This window comes from Cervus elaphus, chromosome X (genome assembly GCF_910594005.1).
Source record: "Cervus elaphus chromosome X, mCerEla1.1, whole genome shotgun sequence".
Lineage (NCBI taxonomy): Eukaryota > Metazoa > Chordata > Mammalia > Artiodactyla > Cervidae > Cervus > Cervus elaphus.
Genome location: NC_057848.1, coordinates 26,088,649 through 26,102,894, shown reverse-complemented (window position 1 = coordinate 26,102,894; position 14,246 = coordinate 26,088,649). Strand labels below are relative to the sequence as shown.

Sequence of the window (14,246 nt, the reverse complement as noted above, 5' to 3'; positions counted from 1 at the left end):
ATAATACAGTCTGTCTGAGAGCTGAGAGCTCTAACACTGTCTGAGAGCTGTGACACACCAAGGGCTTTAATGTCCATCGATCATCGATTCAAATTTTTGTTGTGATGAGACAGAACCGAGGAAATTACACACTCCCCTAACATCTGTGGTGCCATGACTCGAATTTAACATGGCTGAAACAACCTCGGCGAGGCCCTTGCAAGGAGGAGGCCAAGCACAGCAGGAGCCCAACTCAGCAAAAGTTCCCATGATGGAAGCAGAACGCAAAGAAAACCCAGTGCAGGGGAAATGACAAGAAGCCCATCATACTGGAAACTGAGACAGTGAAAAACAAACTCAGCAGAAAGCTCATGATGGGGAATACTTGTAAATCCATGGCTGATTCATGTCAATGTATGACAAAAACCACTACAATATTATAAAGTAATTAGCCTCCAACTAATAAAAATAAATGAAAAAAAAAAAAAAAAAGAAAGCTCATGAGTCTCAGTCTCAGATTTGAGAAGACCTCCGGTTAAGGTAGGAGGTCATCGCTCTTATGACTGGAGGGACATATGCCTAACAAAATCTTAATTCCTTTACAATCTCTTGTTTCTTGTTTCCTTGAAACCCCACGAACAGGTGTGTGGCAGTGGGTGCAGTTGACGGACTCTGGAGAGGTGACTCCTCAGTATGTCCCAAAGGCACTATCTGATGAGCCCCAGTAGCTATTACCCAAGCCGGTGGGGATTCTTCTGTCCTTAATCTTCTCTGTGCCAAAGATTAGGCCAGTGCAAACTGAACATAGGTCAGGTATTTAGCAGATTTTCCAGCAAACTATGAAGGGGATTCCTTGGCACGTTTTTCCCACTTCTTTTTCCTCCCGTCCTTCAGCTCCTCTCTCCTGGGACTTGAGCCTGGCCAAAACACATAATGCCAGGCTTCAGGACCTAATGAAGCTCAGGCTCTTAGGTATCACTGCAAAAATTCAGTTAGAGACACAGTGATAAGTAAGAGGTGGATTTGTTATGATTCAGAGAGAAGCAGGCTCTGCAGGGTGTGGGCCATTGCAGAGGGCAAGGGCTTAGGCCATGGACTTAGGCCATGGAATTTGGTCTGTGCCGGGAGCCGTTATGGGAGGTCCCACCCGTGACGAGGTCATGAAGAAAATACCGGGCAGGCAAGGCCGTCCAGAACCCCATCCATGACGAGGTCATGAGGAAAATACCTGACAGGCAAGGCCGTCTAGGATAAGGGACCCTCCAGGTTGGCTTCGGCCTCTACCCCACCCTGTATTCTTCCCCCTTTTCTGCTGTTGTTCTTGTTTACCCTGCTGCGGATTCTTGTGTTGCCTGCCTAGAGCTCCCCTGCTCCTCTTTCACTGAACGAGGACCAACTTAAAAGCTAATTAATAAATCTCCTGGACGCTGGTACCCTATGAAGGGGCCAGGGATGAAGGAAATGCTTCAATTCAAACATTTTGCTGGCATTCTGGCTTGTTTGATAAATGTGTGATCTCATTGCACAAAATGCTCTTGATTGTCCTAAACATCCTAAGCACAGTACACTAACAAAAGAAACTATTAAGCATAGGTCCCTCCACAGGGTGAGAAAAGCTCCACAAATATGATAGCCACAAATGTGCCTAATAGAAAATACTTTAGATAGAGATTAGCTAGCAACTTCTTGCAGGTAGTTAACTTTTAGACTAAGAGCCTGTTTTGTGCCATATCTGCTGTTTCTGCAGTCCTTCGAATTTCTGTTCTGTAAAAATGTAATCCTATCTAGTTCCCATAGAGATGACGCTTATTAGGAAGAAAATAGATTAATTATAAGAAAAACAGGGTCGGCTACTGAAGTTGCTTAAGTCACACCAGGTGCAAGCCATAAAATGTTAGCAAGCCTGAAGGCCAAATGATAAGAAAGACTCTTGTGAACGGAAAAAGTATGTGGGTGACATTCTGTTTCTGTTGAAGGTCAAGTTGCTGTAATGTTTTGAGATGCCCTGTGTGTAAGCAATATGCACTTCCCCCAAAAAGATGTTGTTAAGGGTATAAAGGAGCCGTGCAAAAATAAACTTCAGACTTAGCCCCGAGCTTTGTCTCACTCTCTCTCTCATTCGCTGACGCCATTCATCCTGAGGGTTCCTCTGGATCCTGCTGGGGCTGGACCCTGGCAGGTCTGGCTAGGTTTTGCAAGCTGGGTGAATTCATATGCTAACATGTGGGAGGATCATCCCAACCATGGGGAACTACACACTCCTCCATCTTTTGACAGTGCCTTGAAGCTGTCCTGCCACCTCTGGGTGTGTCATTTAGCTTACAGATTGGGGCTTAAGGTTTACTTGAATTTGACTTGTCATCTTGGACTCAATTGATTTCAATTGGTTTATGTTATGCCCTTGTGCTATGTCATTCTTTCAAAAGTTGTGCCCTGCCCCCTTCCCTCCTGTTTCATTCTCTTTACCTGAGCCCCGTCCAGGCTGACAATGTTGTCTCTACAATCTTCTGGAGGGACAACCAGAAAATAGCTTGTGCTTGGGAGGGAAATACTGTATTATATCCAATCCCTCTAGATATTCAGGCCTTCATCTTCCATGTTTCCTACATAACATGCAACAAGAGCATCTCTCAGTGAACCTTCAAGGGCGGGTGACAGGCACACAATACCAGCTAGAAGTCCATCTGTTGGCATCCCTTCAAAGGCAATTGGGCTTCCCGGGATAATGTTTGCCACTTTGGGAGATGACCCTGCAGGCTGTTTTGGCCCAAACCCTTACCACCCTTTTCCTAAGGGTACAAACATACCCCAGGATCAAATCTCCACTCCACTTTTATTTTTTTATTTTTTTTTCACTCCACTTTTATAGAACATCCTGTCTGTTGCTGCCTCCTACCAATTTGTCCTTAAGCCACTTACTAACTCCCACAACCAGGACCCTGCCCCCTTTTAGGCAACATTGCTCCACCCAATTCAGTTCAGTTAGTCACTCAGTCATGTCCAACTCTTTGCGACCCCATGAACTGCAGCACGACAGGCCTCCCCGTCCATCACCAACTCCCAGAGTCCGCCAAAACCCATGCCCATTGAGTCGGTGATGCCATCAAACCATCTCATCCTTTGTCATCCCCTTCTCCTCCTGCATTCAGTCTTTCCCAACATCAGGGTCTTTTCAAATGAGTCAGCTGATTGCATCAGGTGGCCAAAGTATTGGAGTTTCAGCTTCAACATCAGTCCTTCCAATGAACACCCAGGACTGATCTCCTTTAGGATGGACTGGTTGGATCTCCTTGCAGTCCAAGGGACTCTCAAGAGTCTTCTCCAGCACCACAGTTCAAAAGTATCAATTCTCTGGAGCTCAGCTTTCTTTATAGTCCAACTCTCACATCCATACATGACCACTGGAAAAACCATAGCCTCGATAGACGGACCTTTGTTGACAATGTAATGTCTCTGCTTTTTAATATGCTGTCTAAGCTGGTCATAAATTTCCTTCCAAGGAGTAAGCATCTTTTCATTTCATGGCTGCAATGACCAACTGCAGTGATTTTGGAGCCCAAAAAAATAAAGTCAGCCACTGTTTCCCCATCTATTTGCCATGAAGTGATGGGACCGAATGCCATGATCTTAGTTTTCTGAATGTTGAGCTATAAGCCAACTTTTTCACTCTCCTCTTTCACTTTCATCAACAGGCTCCTTAGTTCTTCTTCACTTTCTGCCATAATGGTGGTGCCCTCTGCATATCTGAGGTTATTGATATTTCTCCCGGCAATCTTGATTCCAGCTTGTGCTTCATCCAGCACAGCGTTTCTCATGATGTACACCTCATATAATTTAAATAAGCAGAGTGACAATATACAGCCTTGACATACTCCTTTTCCTATTTGGAATCAGTCTGTTGTTCCATATCCAGTTCTAACTGTTACTTCCTGACCTGCATACAGGTTTCTCAAGAGGCAGATCAGGTGATCTGGTATTCCCATCTCTTTCAGAATTTTCCACAGTTTATTGTGATACACACAGTCAAAGGCTTTGGCATAGTCAATAAAACAGAAATAGATGTTTTTCAGGAACTCTCTTGCTTTTTCAATGATCCAACAGATGTTGGCAATTTGATCTCTGGTTCCTCTGCCTTTTCTAAAACCAGCTTGAACATCTGGAAGTTCACGGTTCACGTATTGTTGAAGCCTGGCTTGGAGAATTTTAAGCATTACTTCACTAGCCTGTGAGATGAGTGCAACTGTGTGGTAGTTTGAGCATTCTTTGGCATTGCCTTTCTTTGGGATTGGAATGAAAAGTGACCATTTCCAGTCCTGTGGCCACTGCTGAGTTTTCCAAATTGGCTCGCATATTGAGTGCAGCACTTTCACAGCATCATCTTTCAGGATTTGAAATAATTCAACTGGAATTCCATCACCTCCACTAGCTTTGTTCGTAGTGATGCTTCCTAAGGCCCACTTGACTTCACATTCCTGGATGTCTGTTTCTAGGTGAGTGATCACACCATCATGATTATCTGGGTCATGAAGAGGTTTTTTGTACAGTTCTTCTGTGTATTCTTGCTACCTCTTCTTAATATCTTCTGCTTCTGTTAGGTCCCTACCATTTCTGTCCTTTATTGAGCCCATCTTTGCATGAAATGTTCCCTTGGTATCTCTAATTTTCTTGAAGAGATCTCTAGTCTTTCCCATTCTGTTGTTTTCCTCTATTTCTTTACATTGATCACTGAGGAAGGCTTTCTTAATCTCGCCTTGCTATTCTTCGGAACTCTGCATTCAAATGGGTATATCTTTCCTTTTCTCCTTTGCTTTTTGCTTTCCTCCTTTTCACAGCTATTTGTAAGGCCTCCTCAGACAGTCATTTTGCTTTTTTGCATTTCTTTTTCTTGGGGATGGTCTTGATTCCTGTCTCCTGTACAATGGCATGAACCTCCATCCATAGTTCATCATGCACTCTATCAGATCTAGTCCCTTACATCTATTTGTCACTTCCACTGTATAGTCATAAGGGATTTGATTTAGGTCATACCTGAATGGTCTAGTGGTTTTCTCCACTTTCTTAAATTTCAGTCTGAATTTGGCAATAAGGAGGTCATGATCTGAACCACAGTCAGCTCCTGGTCTTGTTTTTGGCGACTGTATAGAACTTCTCCATCTTCGGCTGCAAAGAATATAATCAATCTGATTTCTGTGTTGGCCATCTGGTAATGTCCATGAGTCTTCTCTTGTGTTGTTGGAAGAGGGTGTTTACTATGACCAGTGCGTTCTCTTGTCAAAATTCTATTAGCCTTTGCCCTGTTTCATTCTGTACTCCAAGGCCACATTTTCCTGTTACTCCAGGTGTTTCTTGACTTCCTACTTTTGCATTCCAGCCCCCTATAATGAAAAAGACATCTTTTCTGGGTGTTAGTTCTAGAGGGTCTTGTAGGTCTTCATAAAACTGTTCAACTTCAGCTTCTTCAGCATTACTGGTCAGGGCATAGACTTGGATTACTGTGATATTGAATGGTTTGCCTTGGAAACAAACAGAGATCATTCCGTCATTTTTGAGATTGCATCCAAGTATTGCATTTCGGACTCTTTTGTTGACTACGATGGCTACTCCATTTCTTCTAAGGGATTCCTGCTCAAAGTAGTAGATATAATGGTCATCTGAGTTAAATTCACCCATTCCAGTCCATCTTAGTTCGCTGATTCTTAGAATGTCGATGTTCACTCTTGTCATCTCCTGTTTGACCACTTCCAATTTGCCTTGATTGATGGACTTAACATTTCAGGTTCCTATGCAATATGGCTCTTTACCACATTGAACCTTGCTTCTATCTCCAGTCCCATCCACAACTGGGTGTTGTTTTTGTTTTGGCTCCATCCCTTCATTCTTTCTGGAGTTATTTCTCCACTGATCTCCAGTATCATATTGGGCACCTACTGACCTGGGGAGTTCATCTTTCAGTGTCCTATATTTTTGCCTTTTCATACTGTTCATGGGGTTCTCAAGGCAAGAATACTGAAGTGGTTTGCCATTCCCTTCTCCAGTGGACCACATTCTGTCAGACCTCTCCACCATGACCCGTCCATCTTGGGTGGCCTCACACGGCATGGCTTAGTTTCTTTGAGTTAGACAAGCCTGTGGTCCTGTGATCAGATTGGCTAGTTGTCTGTGATTGTGGTTTCAGTCTGTCTGCCCTCTGATGCCCTCTCTCAGTGCCCACCATCTTACTTGGGTTTCTCTTACCTTGGACGTGGGGTAGCTCCTCTTGGCCGCCACCCCTGACCTTGGACATGGGGTAGCTCCTCTCGGCCATGCTTCTGCACCATCGCAGCTCCACTCAGCCTATTATTAAAATACTTCAGTACCCCTAACAGGGCCAGATAACCCACTCCTTTGTCATTACTTCTGTTATTACCTAAAGTGGGTCTAGGACAATGAAATGTTTACCATTTGAAACATCTTAACCTGCTCTTATGGAGGACTAGGGGAGGAAATCAGTGACTTACAATCCCTTAGAGCAGTAAAGAGGATAAGGCTTATGACTGCTTCACCAGGTTTCCAGTCACAGGGCACAGGCTTGGATTGCTTTACATCATGGTATCTATTCCCTTCTGCGGTAAACAAACTGCCAACAAGTTAAAATTACAACCCCTTAAACCTACCCAAGTTGGTTTTAGAAAAGGCAGAGGAATCAGAGATCAAATTGCCAACATCTGCTGGATCATCCAAAAAGCAAGAGAATTCCAGAAAAAAACATCCATTTCTGCTTTATTGACTGTGCCAAAGGCGTTGACTGTGTGGATCACAATAAACTGTGGAAAATTCTGAAAGAGGTGGGAATACCAGACTATCTGACCTGCCTCTTAAGAAATCTGTATGCAGGTCAGGAAACAACAGTTAGAACTGGACATGGAACAACAGATTGGTTCCAAATTGGGAAAGGAATTGGAGAGTACATCATGAGAAATGCTGGACTGGATGAGGCACAAGCTGGAATTAAGATTGCCAGGAGAAATATCAATAACCTCAGATATGCAGATGACACCACCCTTATGGCAGAAAGTGAAGAAGAACTGAAGAAAGTGAAAGAGAAGAGTGAACAAGTTGGCTTAAAGCTCAACATTCAGAAAACTAAGATCATGGCATTTGATCCCATCACTTCATGGCAAATAGATGGGGAAACAGTGGAAACAGTGGCTGACTGTATTTTGGGGGGCTCCCAAATATCTGGAGCCATGAAATGAAAAGATGCTTACTCCTTGGAAGAAAATTTATGACCAACATAGACAGCATATTAAAAAGCAGAGACATTACTTTGTCAACAAAGGTCTGTCTAGTTGAGGCTATGGTTTTTCCAGTAGTCATGTATGGATGTGAGAGTTAAGACTATAAACAAAGCTAGGCGCTGAACAATTGATGCTTTTGAACTGTGGTGTTGGAGAAGACTCTTGAGAGTCCCTTGGACTGCAAGGAGATCCAACCAGTCCATCCTAAAGGAAATCAGTCCTGAATATTCATTGGAAGGACTGATGTTGAAGCTGAAACTCAAATACTTTGGCCACCTGATGGGAAGAGCTGATTCATTTGAAAATACCCTGATGCAGGAAGAGAAGGGGATGACAGAGAATGAGATGGTTGGATAGCATCACTGACTCAATGGACATGAGTTTGGGTAAACTCCAGGAGTTGTTGATGGACAGGGAGGCCTGGCATGCTCTAGTCCATGGGGTTGCAAAGAGTAAGACAGGACTGAGCAACTGAACTGCACTGAAGTGATCAGGTTATCTGCAGATAAGATATGCTCACCCAGTTGTGTTCAACTCTGTGCAACCCCATGGATTATAGCCCCATGGATTATAATCCCATGGATTATTATCCTCTGTCCATGGAGTTTTCCAGGTAAGAATACTCGAGTGTTCGCTTCGGCAGCACATATACTAAAATTGGAACGATACAGAGAAGATTAACATGGACCCTACACAAGGATGACACGCAAATTCATGAAGCGTTCCATATTTTTAGCAAAAATAAACAAATGGGACCTAATTAAACTTAAAAGCTTTTGCACAACAAAAGAAACTATAAGCAAGGTGAAAAGACAGCCTTCAGAATGGGAGAGAATAATAGCAAATGAAGAAACAAAGGATTAATCTCAAAAATATACAAGCAACTCCTGCAGCTCAATTCCAGAAAAATAAATGACCCAATCAAAAAATGGGCCAAAGAACTAAACAGACATTTCTCCAAAGAAGACATACAGATGGCTAACAAACACATGAAAAGATGCTCCACATCACTCATTATCAGAGAAATGCAAATCAAAACCTCAGTGAGGTACCATTACACACCAGTCAGAATGACTGCTATTCAAAAGTCTACAAGCAATAAATGCTGGAGAGGGTGTGGAGAAAAGGGAACCCTCTTACACTGTTGGTGGGAATGCAAACTAGTACAGCCACTATGGAGAACAGTGTGGAGATTCCTTAAAAAACTGGAAATAGAACTGCCATATGACCCAGCAATCCCACTCCTAGGCATACACACTGAGGAAACCAGAACTGAAAGGGACAAATGTACTACCCCAATGTTCATCGCAGCACTGTTTATAAATAGCCAGGACATGGAAGCAACCTAGATGCCCATCAGGAGATAATGGATAAGGAAGCTGTGGTACATATACATGATAGAACATTACTCAGCCATTAAAAAGAATTCATTTGAATCAGTTCTAATGAGATGGATGAAACTGGAGCCCATTATACAGAGTGAAGTAAGCCAGAAAGATAAAGACCAATACAGTATATTAATGCATATATATGGAATTTTAAAAGATGGTAACGATTACCCTATATGGAAAACAGAAAAAGAGACACAGATGTACAGAACAGACTTTTGGACTCTGTGGGAGAAGGCGAGGGTGGGATGTTCTGAGAGAACAACATTGAAACAAGTATACTATCAAGGGTGAAACAGATCACCAGCCCAGGTTGGATGCATGAAACAAGTGCTCAGGGCTGGTGCACTGGGAAGACCCAGAGGGATGGGATGGAAAGGGAGGCGGGAGGGGGGGATCAGGATGGGGAACACATGTAAATCCATGGCTGATTCATGTCAATGTATGGCAAAAACCACTACAATATTGTAAAGTAATTAGCCTCCAACTAATAAAAACAAATGGAAAAAAATTCCTTTAATAAATTTCTTATTTAACCTTAAAAAAAAAAAAAGAATACTCGAGTGGGTTGCCATTTTTTCTTCCAGGGGATCTTCTTGACCTAGGGATCGAGCCTGAGTTCCCTGCATTGGCAGGCAGATTCTTTACCACTGTGCCACCTGGGAAGTGGTGCAGTGTTAAAATGGAAAGAAAGTAAATGTGCATCTTCACTGAGTAAAGACTCAATAAGTCGGAGTAAGCCCATCCCTTGGTGGTTCAGGGTAAAGAACCCACCTGCCAATGCAGAAAACTCGGGTTCCATCCCTGACTCTGGAAGATCCCCTGGAGTAGGAAATGGCAACCCACTCCAGTATTCCTGCCTGGGAAATCCCATGAACAGGATTCTGGTGGGCTACAATCTGTATGGTTGTGGCATAGAACACAGCTGAGCAACTAAACAGCAAAACAATAAAAGAAATCAGAACAAGTTGAGAACCTGTGTGAGTATATGATACATTCCTGTTCTTAAGAGTATGTTCCCACCACGTGATTGTGGGTATTACTTTTGACATTTAAAAGCTTGACTGTGTGGGTCTTAGTTGCAACATACAGGATCTTCAGTGAAGCATATAGGCTCTTATTTAATAGTTGCAGCATGTGGCATCTAGTTGACCCACCAAGAATTATATTTGGGCCCCCTGCATTGGGAGTGTGGAGTCTTAACCATTGGATCACCAGGGAAGTTCTTGACATAAGTATTTTCTTTATTTGGGAAAATAATAGTCTGCACTATTAGATTAATGGGCTTCCAAGGTGGCACAATGGTAAAGAATCCACCTGCTAATGCAGGAGATGAAAGAGATGCAAGTTCTGTCCCTTGGTGGAGAAGATCCCTTGGGAAAGGAAATGGCAACCCACTCCAATATTCGTGCCTGGAAAATTCCATGGACAGAGGAGCCTGCTGGGCTACAGTCTATGGGGTCGCAAAGAGTCGAACATGACTGAGTGGCTGAGCATGCATACATTGTTAGGTTAATAAATAATATTTCCCAGTCTTGTTCCTTTAAAACATTGGAAATTGATTATGAATTTGATGAAAAGTCTATACCACTGTCAAGGACATGTATGGGTTTTGTAACCCAGTGTCCATTTTCCTTCTCTTGGTACTGGTATGCTGTCACTCTGGAAAATTGCCCCTTTCCTTTCCTCTGGGCCATTGTAATTGTGATAGAGGTGACTTCACATTTGATTCCAGGGGTGGGCATGTGGCTCAGGCCTGGCCATTGGAGGACTGCTTTCCTCCTGCTGTGGTGATATCATCCAACCAGTGACACTTTGGTTTTCTAAGGGAAGCAGGCTGGCAAAGGACAGAGGGGGAGTTGTAGCAAGAAGGCAAATCACAGGGAACAAAATGCTGGATCCAGCCATGCCTGAAGACAGAAACTACCTCTTTACCTTGTAGTTACACAGACCCAGAAATTCTCCCTTTGACTTAAAAACCAATGTGTTTTGTTCCACTTATTTTTCACTTGCAATAGCAAGTCTTGACTATTAGTGAATTGAAGGATCATAATTTTCTTTCTTACTTAACTAATGCAGTCTGAAGACTTGGCCCTTCTTTATTACTTAAAGGGAGAAACAGGCCTATTTTCTTGATAAGAGGTTAGCTGCTTGCTCATCAACTCATATCATGGCTGAAAAGGAGACAAATAAGTCAAAGGATAGGAGGGACACTGCAAGGGGCAGCTGGAGGAAGGGGACAAGGAGAAGGACCATCCCTTTCCAGACAGGGCACCCAGAATTGACCCCAAAGTGGGTCATATAATGGATACGGCAAAACCTGTGCCATCTGCAGTACTTTTAAGAGCTGTATACTATTCCTCAGAATGTGTAATCCATAGTTATTTTTACCAATCTCTTGTAACTAGGCCCTTAGGCTGTTTGCAATTTTTCAGTATTATAAACAATGCTGAAATGGGCATCCCAGTACATTTGTTTTTGTGCAACATATTATGTGGACAAGGAAATGGCAAACCACGCCAGTATTCTTGCCTGAGAAATCCCATGGACAGAGGAGCCTGGTGGGCTACAACCAAGGAGTTGCAAGAGCCACACGGGAAGCCCATTTGTCAGCTTAGCATGGCATAATAAAATAATAATAAAATACCACAGACTAGGTGGTTTAAGGGCTTTCCTCGTAGCTCATCTGGCAAAGAATCCACTGGCAATGCAGGAGACCCCAGTTCCATTCCTGGGTTGGGAAGATCCCCTGGTGAAGGGGTAGGCAAGCCACTCCAGTATTCTTGGGCTTCCCTGGTGGCTCAGATGGTAAAGAATCCACCTGCAGTGCAGGAGATCTGGGTTCGATCCTTGGGTTGGAGAGATCCCCTGAAGGAGAGCATGGGAACCCACTCCAATATTCTTGCCCGGAGAATACCTGTGGACAGAGGAACCTGGCAGGTTACAGTCCATGGGGTTGCAAAGAGTCGGACAGGATTGTGCAAGTAACCACAGCACATTAGGAACAATGTTTGTGATTAAATTTGTCAATTTAGATGAAAATAACAAATTCCTTGAATGACACAAATTCCCAAAACTAACTCAAGAAGAAAGTAGGAAACCTAAATATCCCTAAATCTATCAAAGATATGGAACAGAAAGCTCCAGGCCCATGTGACTTAACTAGTGAATGCTATGAAATATTTAAAGGAGAAGTATCACCAATCCTATACAAATTCTTTCAGAAAGTAGAGGAGGTAAAACACTTCTCAAATCATTTTATGAGTCCAGTCTTACAAAATACCAAAGCCATATGAATATGTTGCAAAAAAAGGAAATGATAGACTAATATCCTTCATTAAGTTAAGCACAAAAAATGAAATGTTAGCAAATGTAATCCAGCAATATATAAAGCATTATGACCAAATGAGATCTAGCCCAAGAATGAAAGATTGGTTATGCATTAAAAAATCATCAACCAGTGTTATCCATCATATTAAGAAAACACAGGAGAAAAACCACATGATCATTTTGATAGATACTGAAAAAGCATTTGACAATATTCAACAACCACTATAATAAAAACTGTTGGGAAATTAGGACTATAAACAGACTTTCTTAATCTGATCAAGGTAATCTACAAAACCCCTACAGCTAACATGATAATGCAGGAAAATCTAATCTCTCCACTGGGGGTGGGGGAAGGCTGCTGGCCTGGGATTTGGAGGGCTGCAGAGAGGCCTATCCAACCAGGGGGTGGAGATCAAGGGGCCAGATTGAAGTACCTGCCCCCTCCTCAGGCAGTGGCCCTGATCCAGTCACCTTCTGTGGTACCAGTGGTTCCCTGGCAGATGAACCCCATGCCCAGGCAGTGCTGCCCCAGCCCCATTGTCACCCCCAGCTGTACCTTGCTTCTTGACTTGATCCCCTCCCAGACACAGAAGTAGACCAGCACCCAGCAGGCCAGCAGACACAGGGTCACCTCCAAGTTGAGGGCCCCTGGCACCTCCAGATTCAAGACTTTGTTCGTGCAGAGGGAAAGCCCATGACAGTTGTGTTAGCAGAGGGCCAAGAGACTGGGGGTGTCTTGGGGTACACTGCCCTTCCCGCAGCCTTTTACTCCAGCCAGTACCACTGGTGCTTCTGGGGTGCCTGGTGTAAGTCCCCAGCCTGGAGTCCCTACAGTCTGTGTGCCTGGAGCCCCAGGCGGCCCAGCCCCATGCCATCCCCAGTGAGTCCAACAGAAGTCCCTGCTTCCCTCCCCAGGTGGGCAGGCACAGCCCCCTCCACTTCCCTAGTCTCAGGACTCCAGAGCCGGGTCGCCCACTCCCATGTGAAGGCACCTGTGCAAGCACACACACACTAAGACACCCATATGCATTCATCTGACCCATGCTCTCTCTTTCACACACACACATACACACGCACATGCCCATGTGCATGCACCTGACCACACGCTCCCTCTGGCACTCACATACATGCCCATGTGCAAGCACCTGAGCATGTGCTCGCTCTGCCTCTCTCTCACACACACACATGCCTATGTGCATGCACCTGTTCAAGTGCTCTCTCTCAAACACATGAGCACACACCTATATGCGTGCAACTGTGCAGGCACTCTCTCTTGGCACACACAGACATGCATGCTCACACACCCATGTGCATGCACTTGACCACACATACATGCCCATGTGCAAACACCTCCAAAAATAGACATGCACACACCTATGTGTGTGAATCTGTGCTCGTGCTCTCTCTCACAAACACACCCATGCACACGCCCACATGCATGCACCTGCCCATGCGCTCACGCATACAGATGCACTTACACTGTAGACTGGCCCTGACCCAGAGGTGCCCGACTCCCTTCCGGAAGGCAATGACAAGAACCTGCGCTCAGCAGGATGGTCTCCTGTGAACGTGGCCAGGCTGGCAGCAGATGAGTCTTGGAGGTGCACAAGCACCAGGGCTCACTTGGGGTTTGCAGGCTCGGACTGGAAACAGTCACGTGCCTTGATGAGTGGGGCGGTGTCTGAGCATGCGCACTGAGGAGCTGCCCCCACAATAAAGGGTGGAGTGCCACCTAGAGGCCTCATGGCAAAGCTGTTTACCAGGTTTCTGGGCCCGAGGCAGCCCTGACTTAGACAGCCCAGACCACGTGGCTGTGGGTCTGCGCACGCACATTGGGTCTACATGGCATGTGAACACGTGAAGCTTCAGCAGGGCGCCCATTGTCAGTGGGAATCAATCATGAGGCAGGACCAGGGTGTGTGTGCGCAGGCGCTCTGCTGAGTTGCAGGGCTGGGATCTGTAGGGACGGTTCAGTCTTTCCCGCCACGGAGGGAGAGGGAGAGCATTCAAGATGGAGTCTGAGGCGCACGGTGGAGGAGCCATGAGGGCAGCCGATGAAGACGCAATTGCCGTGCCCTTTGCAGCGGGCACAGCAAGCAGGTGGTGGCCAAGGCATGCCGGGTGGTGCTGGTGGTGGCCACGATGACCCTGGCGACCCAGCTGGCCCTAGTGACGCCGTCAGTCATGGAGTCCCTGGCGGCTCCTGTGACCAGGCTAATCCCAGAGGCCCCAGAGCTGCCGGAGAGTCAGGTGGTGCAGCCGGTGCCATTCC

General features: G+C 45.0%; 1 non-coding gene across 1 annotated transcript; it reads left to right on the top strand.

Moving 5' to 3' along the window:
- The first annotated feature begins 7,883 nt into the window (after positions 1-7,883).
- Positions 7,884-7,990, top strand: LOC122691003. Its single transcript, XR_006340253.1, has one exon. It is a non-coding gene; the product is annotated as a U6 spliceosomal RNA (small nuclear RNA).
- Positions 7,991-14,246: the final 6,256 nt, after the last annotated feature.